Source organism: Engraulis encrasicolus, unplaced genomic scaffold, assembly GCF_034702125.1.
Source record: "Engraulis encrasicolus isolate BLACKSEA-1 unplaced genomic scaffold, IST_EnEncr_1.0 scaffold_25_np1212, whole genome shotgun sequence".
NCBI classification, from domain to species: Eukaryota; Metazoa; Chordata; class Actinopteri; order Clupeiformes; family Engraulidae; genus Engraulis; species Engraulis encrasicolus.
Genome location: NW_026945544.1, coordinates 1,640,747 through 1,649,764, shown reverse-complemented (window position 1 = coordinate 1,649,764; position 9,018 = coordinate 1,640,747). Strand labels below are relative to the sequence as shown.

The 9,018-nt window shown below is 43.4% G+C and overlaps 1 protein-coding gene across 1 annotated transcript in view; it reads right to left on the bottom strand.

Moving 5' to 3' along the window:
- The window catches only part of sertad2b (SERTA domain containing 2b), a 79,892-nt gene extending 74,114 nt beyond the window's left edge, over positions 1 to 5,778 (bottom strand). The window contains exon 1 of the mRNA XM_063192847.1: positions 5,483 to 5,778. The gene's annotated coding sequence lies outside the window, so the exon portion shown is untranslated. The remainder of the gene's footprint in view (positions 1 to 5,482) is intronic.
- Between the last annotated feature and the right edge of the window lie 3,240 nt (positions 5,779 to 9,018).

Here is a 9,018-nt window from a genome sequence, read left to right as displayed (position 1 = left end):
GATATCACGATTATGTCGCGATTTTCGATTATTTTCGATTAATTGTGCAGCCTTACTATACTGAATAAACTCCGCAACTGAGAAAGGCGAGTCCACAACATGGGGCAGTCAGTCAGTCAGGGGGACTCCAAAGAGTAAAAGAGACAGAGTTGACTTGACAAGAGATGAGAGGCTTGACAAAACACTGCTTGTGTGTTACACCCACATAACATGTCATGTTAAGGGGGAATCCCCATCTGAATGGTGTTGTTCAGAGACTGTCTAGCTGCTAATCAGCTCACCAGTCTGGCACCAAAAGCAAAAGGCCACGGCTGGCAAACCCCACCGGACGGACCAGTCACATTTCATCCACAGCTGCACAGAGCCCTGTCACGAGCGTCACAACACAGGAGACAGTGACGTGACAATCAGGGGGCCAGCTCACTCAGTCCCTTACTGACTGTAACTCACACACGCCTTACTGATTTACTGACACCCACTCATCCACACACATACTCACTCTCTCACTCCCTCTCTCTCTCTCTCTCTCTCTCTCTCTCTCTCTCTCTCTCTCTCTCTCTCTCTCTCTCTCTCTCTCTCTCACCCGTTGGGCAGTGTGAGTGTGCGTGTGTGTCAGAGAGAGAGAGAGAGAGAGAGAGAGAGAGAGAGAGAGAGAGAGAGAGAGAGAAGGTGCTTCCTGTGTGTGTAATAATGAGCAGGAAGTGATTGCCCTGAGGGCCATGCGCTGATCATTTACACTGGAGGAGCTCCTTTAAAATGGGCAGGAACTCTAGTGCTGCTGCTGCTGCTGCTGCTGCTGCTGCCCAGGCCAGACCGGTTTGACATCATTGTGGCCTGTAGCCCTATAATGCACACCGTTTCACCAGTGGCAGGCTGGGATAGTCATTGAAATGTTGCCTACTGTAGTATTACACTAGTATGACATAACACAGGGCCTTTAGTTATGCACTACGACTTGGTCAATGCCATTCTGGCAGCAGCACATTTATCACGCTTTTTCTTAACAGTTATCCAACAGTTAACTCCTGTTTGGGTCTCTTTTCATCTGTTTTCATATTCTATTTTTTTGTCAATGACATTAGCTACCAAGCTTTACTCGTTTACATTTATTTGGGCCACTCATCGTCTGTTTTTTCTGTGGCTAGGACAGGTATGTGTCCGTTAGTTGTTCCTTATGTCTGGGCCACTTGTCATGTGTTTTGACCTTGAAAAGAAATGTGCATCACTCTTGTCAGTCCACTCCGGGTCCAGCAGTTCACACCTGATTTGGGCTATTACTCATCTGTTTGAACGGATAACTAACAATAATGGGCAAGAGTTGCTTTATGGCTCCTTTTATGGTTTTCCGATTCATTTTTAGTCAGGTTAGGTGATACATGTAATAATATGCACTTGCACTTTACACATAACTACTGGATCATTGTCATTTATACTGGTAATAGGTTTATATTAATGTTAAATACTTTGTAGCAATTGTACCAAACTGATGCAACATGGACAGTCATGTAAACTGTAACGCCAATACCGTTCTTGAAAGGTAAAAAAATGCTTGGATAGACACGTAAGAGTCCAATAGTGCACTCCTACTTTATGTGGGGGCCATTCTCATTTCCGCTGTCATCTGTTTGTGCATGTGACTTACGGGAACGAGGCCTGTTTCATGTCGGTGAGCGGTGACTAATCACGGCGTCTACTACAGCGTGATGTGTTGATGAGTAACCTGGGTAGAAACCGAAAGGAACTACAAATACTACAGCGGCCAATCAGAGACAACAAAACCTTTAAACACTTTTAAGCACAGGGCCAATGTTATGACCTTACTGTCACCACAATTGTGATAACCAAGTCTTGTTATTACAAAATCTGTTACTTCAGGTTCTCGTTAATGCAATGTCGTTATGATGTAGTTCAGTCTTTTCAGCAATGAGTGAATGGGCCCACCGGCGGGCGCATCTGCACAAAGACACTACCAAAACCCTGCAATGACAAGAAAAAACACTTCATTTTTGCTCAGTTTTCTCCAATGAAGATGAAGGAAAATGTATATTATACATGTAGGTCTGCGAAGTGATGGAAGTCACATCTTTACACACATCTAATCATAAATTCGCAAATAGGAAAAAGCTACACACTAATAATACCGTACACATGTTCTAAATGGCCATAGTCCTAAATACAGTATAAACAATCCCATCATTGAACACACTTTCAGAATCCATCCAGCCATCAACAGGCTTTTTACCACCAGTAACCAGAGCGCCCACAGGCAGACATCAGCGGGAACACAGAGCACAAACCCACGCTGGCCTAATCTGGATTATCTGTAAAATTAGACATGCCCGCCTAATCCCCCATTGACAAGTGGCGGCTGCAGTCATTTCACAGGAGGGACAAAAGCCTGAATGCTTCATAATCAAACGGATATAGGGGTTTACTCTCCAAACCATATAATATAATATAATATAATATAATATAATATAATATAATATAATATAATATAATATAATATAATATATAGCCTGATGTCACATTACTAAGCAGGGGCAGGATTTTCTCACAGTCCACAGAGGCATGTATGTTTGCAGTATTCTATTGTGTACTGTTGTGTGCAGGTTCCAGGGGTCTCATCAGAAAGTAGCCTGGGACTGTGGACATGGTTTCATTGGATCAAACTTGTCGAACTTTTGGTTAAATCTACATTTCTGCACATTTAATACGGCTGTCGTGTAGTTCAGCTTGACTTGCAAAGCCATGCATTAAATGTAGAGCTGTTTGAGCTGGCATAACCTTTATCACTGTAGGAGCAACGCCAATGAGTGGCCATTCCTATTTCAATGACCAAGAAACACTTCCTTCCACAGTAGACTGTAAAACGTTGCAAGCCGGTTAAACATAAAGACGCTTAACATAAAAAGTTCCCCTGCGGCCTTAGGTTTTTAAGTTAACTCAACTTGAGACTTCACTCAACTCAAGGCTTTCTCAAGTTTAGTTAACTTACAACTGACTTTTTTGTTTTACAGTGTACACACAGGGTTTTTCTTTTACACAGCCCTGATTTCACTAGGCTATAATGCATTAGAATGTCCCCTACTGAATCTCTCTTCGGCTATTCTTATTTAACCAGGCTGTCTGATGACCTCAGGACTTTCAAACCACACTGCCCTGATTTTACCCTCTTAGCAAGAAAATGGTTTCAATTAAAATCTGTTCAATTTTGTTGTTGTTCTGGTATTAAATGATGAAGAGTCCACCTGAGCATTCGAAAGAGGGAACAGGGGTGGGTTTCTCGAAAGCATGCTTGTTACCCAGTTAGCAACTTGGATATTTGTCAATGGGAAATTGCATTGCAAACAACAAAGTAGATGACGTAGTTCGCAAATTTGGTTTCGAGAAATGTACTCCACAAATATGCAGTCTAGATGCAATTTCTCCACCCTTTTTCACCCCCCTCCCCCCCCCGACACACACACTCCTTCATACATGTCCCCCTCATCATACATAAAGCTTAATTGCTCACCTGATTTGACACAATATGAATATGACCATATTTACGACATCTCTATTTCTTTCAAGAGCTATTGTTTTAAGACCATATCATGAATGCTTTATAACTGAAATAAATGCACGATTTATAATTGATTATATTTAACTATCAACTTAATAATTGAAGTTATGGAGTGCAAGTACAGGCTGTAAAGTGCCTTGTGGATCTGTGCTCATGAATTGAAATGAAATGTTAAAACTACTGGTGAATTAATGAGTGAGATGGTAGGCTACACGGTTGAGTCAGCAGTGTGGTTGGTGGATGACAAAGGCCTACATGCAGACCCGTCCCTCAGATGGCCAACTGAGTCACGGCCACAGCCACAGCCTACACTCTCTTTCCACGGCATCACTTTCTCTCAACACACACACACACACACACACACACACACACACACACACACACACACACACACACACACACACACACACACACACACGCGCACACAGAGGCATGCGAGTGAAGACACACACACACACGCACACAGAGGCATGCGAGTGAAGACACAAACACACACACACACACATGCGAGTGAGGGCACGGGCACATGGGCACACACACACACACACACACACACACAGGCATGCGAGTGAACACACACGCACATACCCACACCCACACCCACACAGGCATGCCAGTGCACACACGCACGTGCACACACACACACACACACACACACACACACACACACACACACACACACACACACACACACACACACACACACACACACACGCAAGTGCGGGCACAAACACACACACACACACACACACACACACACACACACACACACACACACACACACACACACACACACACACACACACACACACACACACACATTCATTCATTTGGCATGCTTCTTCTTACATGCCTGTGTGTAGGCCTATATACAATAGCTGTATGTCTATTAGAGTAAATATGATTAAAATGTTGAATAATGCATCACACGACCCGAGGAACACTCAGTTCAAACCAGTGTCCACTAGTACAGTGACCACTAGTAACACTGAGGTTATAACAGCTGATTCAAACAGAAACTGGTTACACCCACCAAACATGCATTGTAGTGCAGTGTCTAGTCCAACTTAGAAGTTGAAATTAAGACTGACATCTTGAACTCATTAAATAAGTTATTTAGTTGGCTATTAGACAATGTGCCATTGCCAGAACCAATACACACTACCAACAACACAACCGTCAGTAGATTACAAACTATTGTACATTTACAAACCTTCAGCATGACACATTGAGGGCAAAAAAACCCAATCAAGATATGGACCCCCAAACTACCCGAAAATCGTCAAGTGTCAAGAACTATGATTGCCGTACAACAAGAGAGCAGTCTATATTAGCCAGCCATCGTGCAACTCTCTCTCCAGCCTCTTGCAAAACTCGGTTATATAATACCGCCTCAGCAAATGTGTCCTGCTTTCCCGGAGAGAGAAAAAAAGCGTTGGACTATCGCTGCTGCATGCTGCTGACCAGGTCATGTGGTGAGGCGCTAGTCGTCATTGGAAGGGTTGGGAGAGGGGAGAGGAGAGGAGAGGCAGGGATCCTACATTTGTGACATTCTACCAAACGACACAGTTGCCAAAAAATGGCAGACAGCTCCTACTTTCATACATTTCTTCCTCCCAAGCTTTGCCCCGCGCTGGGCTAGTTGTGTCAGGTTCATGACTGCATAGAATGACTTTTACTTCTCGCGCGCTCCCGGGGGAGGCACTCTGTCACACACGCGCACACATACGAGAACATAACTGGACACACACACACACACACATAGGCTACACACAGAGACGCGCCATCAAACACGCACACGCACTCTCATACAGAAATCGATTTATAACTACTTGACCCAAATTACAATCAAAACACGAAGCAACAGCCCACGCAGCGTATCGACCTCAGTCAATGAAGTCGGGAACCCTTACTTACCCGTTTCGGGAGTCCAGTCCAGTCCAGTTCCAGGGAAATCAGAAGTAACTCATGAAATAAGGCAACACCACCAACAAGCTACTTCAAAAAGACCAAAACATAAACGACTAAGCAGTGATCTTCGGCGCTCTGGGGGGCAGTCGGGTTGCGTTCAAAGACAAATCTCTCTTTGAGACACCCGCTCAAAATCCACGGCGAGAGGGCAATCATACGCTCATCTCAATGTTACGAGTCCTAGCTCTATCTCCATGGACTAGGCAGTAGGTTAGAGTCGGCAGCTGCGAGCTCCGGTTGCAAGCGCAAGACATTTAATTTGATTGATGGGCTGTGCAGTGGCTCGTGGGCAGAGTCTTGGCGACACGCCCCGCCCATTCGAGTCGCCAGCTAATCGGATTGTTCGGCGGTGGAACTCCAGCGGTCAACTGTCTTCTTCCATTTAAAGCGACTTGAGGTTTGCCAGCGAGCTACTACACAGTCCGCCAGGCCATGCCGAAGATATGATTTCCTTTGGCAATGGCAACGGGAGATATCTGACAAAAACATTTTCATACACCATTTGCAGAATAGGTTGACAGGCTGCGTTGTCTGAGGTTTCACATGTGAGGGGCCCAACGTCTATGGGCATAGATTTCCTCACGCATTTTAAATCCAATCAAACTCATCCAGAGGTCAGAAGGCATGACACTGCAAAAGAGGTTATCTTTCTCGTCTTTTGCCAAAGAACATCTAGCTGCTAGATTCTAACATGACTAGTGACACAAGTACACTAGTCACAACATATGCACTTATGCACAACATAAGTAGGACAAATAGGTTGGTAAATAAAAATGTTGGCAGCAGGGACGTGCACAGGAATCTCAAAGGGCAGTTGCTCTAACCTGAAGAAAGGGCAATCCCCCCCCCCCCCAAAAAAAAAAACCCATCAACAATGAGCGGCCTTCAGAATTTTTAGGAAACTGCACCATGGGTATTATTATTTTTAGTAGTAGTAGTAGAAGTAGTATATTATTGTCATACTTATTAATATTATTTTATTGTAGGCCTATAGTATCCTGAATATGCGTACCATATGATATAACATGCTAGTTTTTAAACATGTAGGCCTACCTATTAATCATATCAGAGATGATCAGCCTTATGCCCACCTGCCCTAAATGTCTCCTGATCCACATTTCCTCATGTGTGGTATGTGGCTGCCCCTAAATTAAATGAAATTATGAGAAAAAGCCTTGATAGTTTTTAAACCTGTATCAGTCACAGAGATGATCAGTCTTGTACCTGCCCTATGTGCAGAGGTCTGTGGCTCTGAGTCATCCTCATCTTAAATGAAATGAAATGATGAGTAAATTAATAGGCTAAATATGAGAATGCTTAATCAATTAACCCACTGTCATCTTTATAATCCTTGTAGCAGCCAAAGTAGACTTTAAGTTATAATAAATAGAAATAGTTTAAAAATGGTTAAAAAGATCATTTAATTTGAATTTGAAATTTAATTAATAGGCATATTCCATGATTAAAATGATGAATATTATATAGGAAAGCTAAAACAATAAGAATTCACAGGTTTAGGTCATTTGTTGGGTCTTTTGTAGCCTATATTAAAAATGTGTACTGTCGCTTTAAGAATGGACGAGCCGGCTTTCATTTCAGATCACAAATAACCGAGGCGTGGGAGCACCAGTTCTTATATGTTGCTCTGAAGCTCCGAGCTTCTCGCAGACTTTATAACCTTTTATTTTCATTACAGATATTTTAGTTAGTTCATGCACATTTTGTAGGCCTATGTCTTGAGAAGAACAGTAAACGTCAGTTATCACGTGGAGTGGATTTATTTCAATTACATGGACATTGACAGTGGAAACAGTAGGCCTATCTTTGGGTCGGAGAATATAGGCCTATCAGCGTAAGAAAAAGCACTTTCCTAGCGGTCTCACCAAGATCAAACCTCTACAATCCTGAAAAAGATTCTCTGCCTCACCTGCACCTGTTCATTTTTTTCGCAGCCAACTCTGCAGAGATGTGCTTCCTTTAGCTAGCCTACCCCCTTAAGTTCTCTTGCTTGATAAAACGACATGTCATCTGCATGTTTCTTAGTTGGGTTAGCCTTCCACAAAACAACCTGAGCCATGTAAAACGTTGACTACAAGCTAGCTGGCTGTCGTTTTTCACCAATATCTGAACGTGGCACACCCCGGCTGTCAGATTATAGGATCACTAAACGTCCTAAACTCGAGATTGGCTTTAAGAGACATTAATTGTGATCATGTAGTTTAATACTGTGTAGTCTGCTGTGTTTCCAGCTCACCTCAGGCCGTCAGGGCAGTCGCTCTACTCCCACGACATCTTCGACATATTTTGCGTCTCTGCCCTGGTCGCATGCATGCTTGTTCCCCCCTCCCTCCCATGTAGAGCTGCGCGTGCCCCCCGCAACTCGCATGCTGCCCCTCCCTTTGCCTATCTCTCGAGGTGCAGGTGAATCTGAATTTGAAAACTTAATTTAGGAAGCTTCAATCAAAAATACGAATTGCAAAGCAAATCAGTTGAAACATGAAATATTAGCCTATTTTTCCGAGGCATATCTACTGCTGGCTGTCGGGGTTTTTTTGCTACCTAAACGTGGCGCTGGCTGGCTGTCAGATGTATGATAACTAAAAGGTCTAAACTCAACATTGTATTAGAGAGGTTAATCGTGAGCATATTTTGTACCCTAATATGTAGACTGTGTGTAGGGCTCTAGCCGACACCCAGGCATCTTCAAAATCTTTCGTGTGTCTCATAGGCACTCAAGCGCCTGTCGCGTGCCTTCTCCCTCCCCACCGGAGTTGTTGCGTAGCCTACCTACCTCACATCGCTCGTGCCCATTCTCGACGGGTCTGATGAATTTGTATGACTGACTTAAGTCTTTATTGTAAAAAACTTCAATCGAAATTATGAATTATAAAGAAATCAAATTATATTGAAATATGAAATTATAATTGCCATATTATTTTCCCCTCCCTTGGAAGGGCAATATCAGCCAATGTGGGCAAAAGGGCCGTTGCTCGGGCACCGTGGGCAACTATGCTGTGCACGTGCCTGGCTGGCAGGATCTGTCCATACAGGCCTAGGCCTATATCCTAATATCCTAATGGACATTAGTTATAATTAATTAATAGGCCTACATGTGACTTAGACTAGGCTATAGCTATTAGACAGCTATATAGCAGATAGGCATACTTTCACTTTAGCCTACCATATAGGCCTATGCTTTGATTCACTGCCAGAATTTCAATCACTGTCCCACTTTTTGAAGTAATTTTGTTATAATCTAGAAACCATGTAACACCAGATGAAATGCAGACTGACTTTGCATATTGATGCTGACTCCGACCCCAGACCACACACACACACACACACACACACACACACACACACACACACACACACACACACACACACACACACACACACACACACACACACACACACACACACACACACACACACACACAAAGCAGTGCAGTAAGTACACGTAGAGCAGCATGAGCTTATGT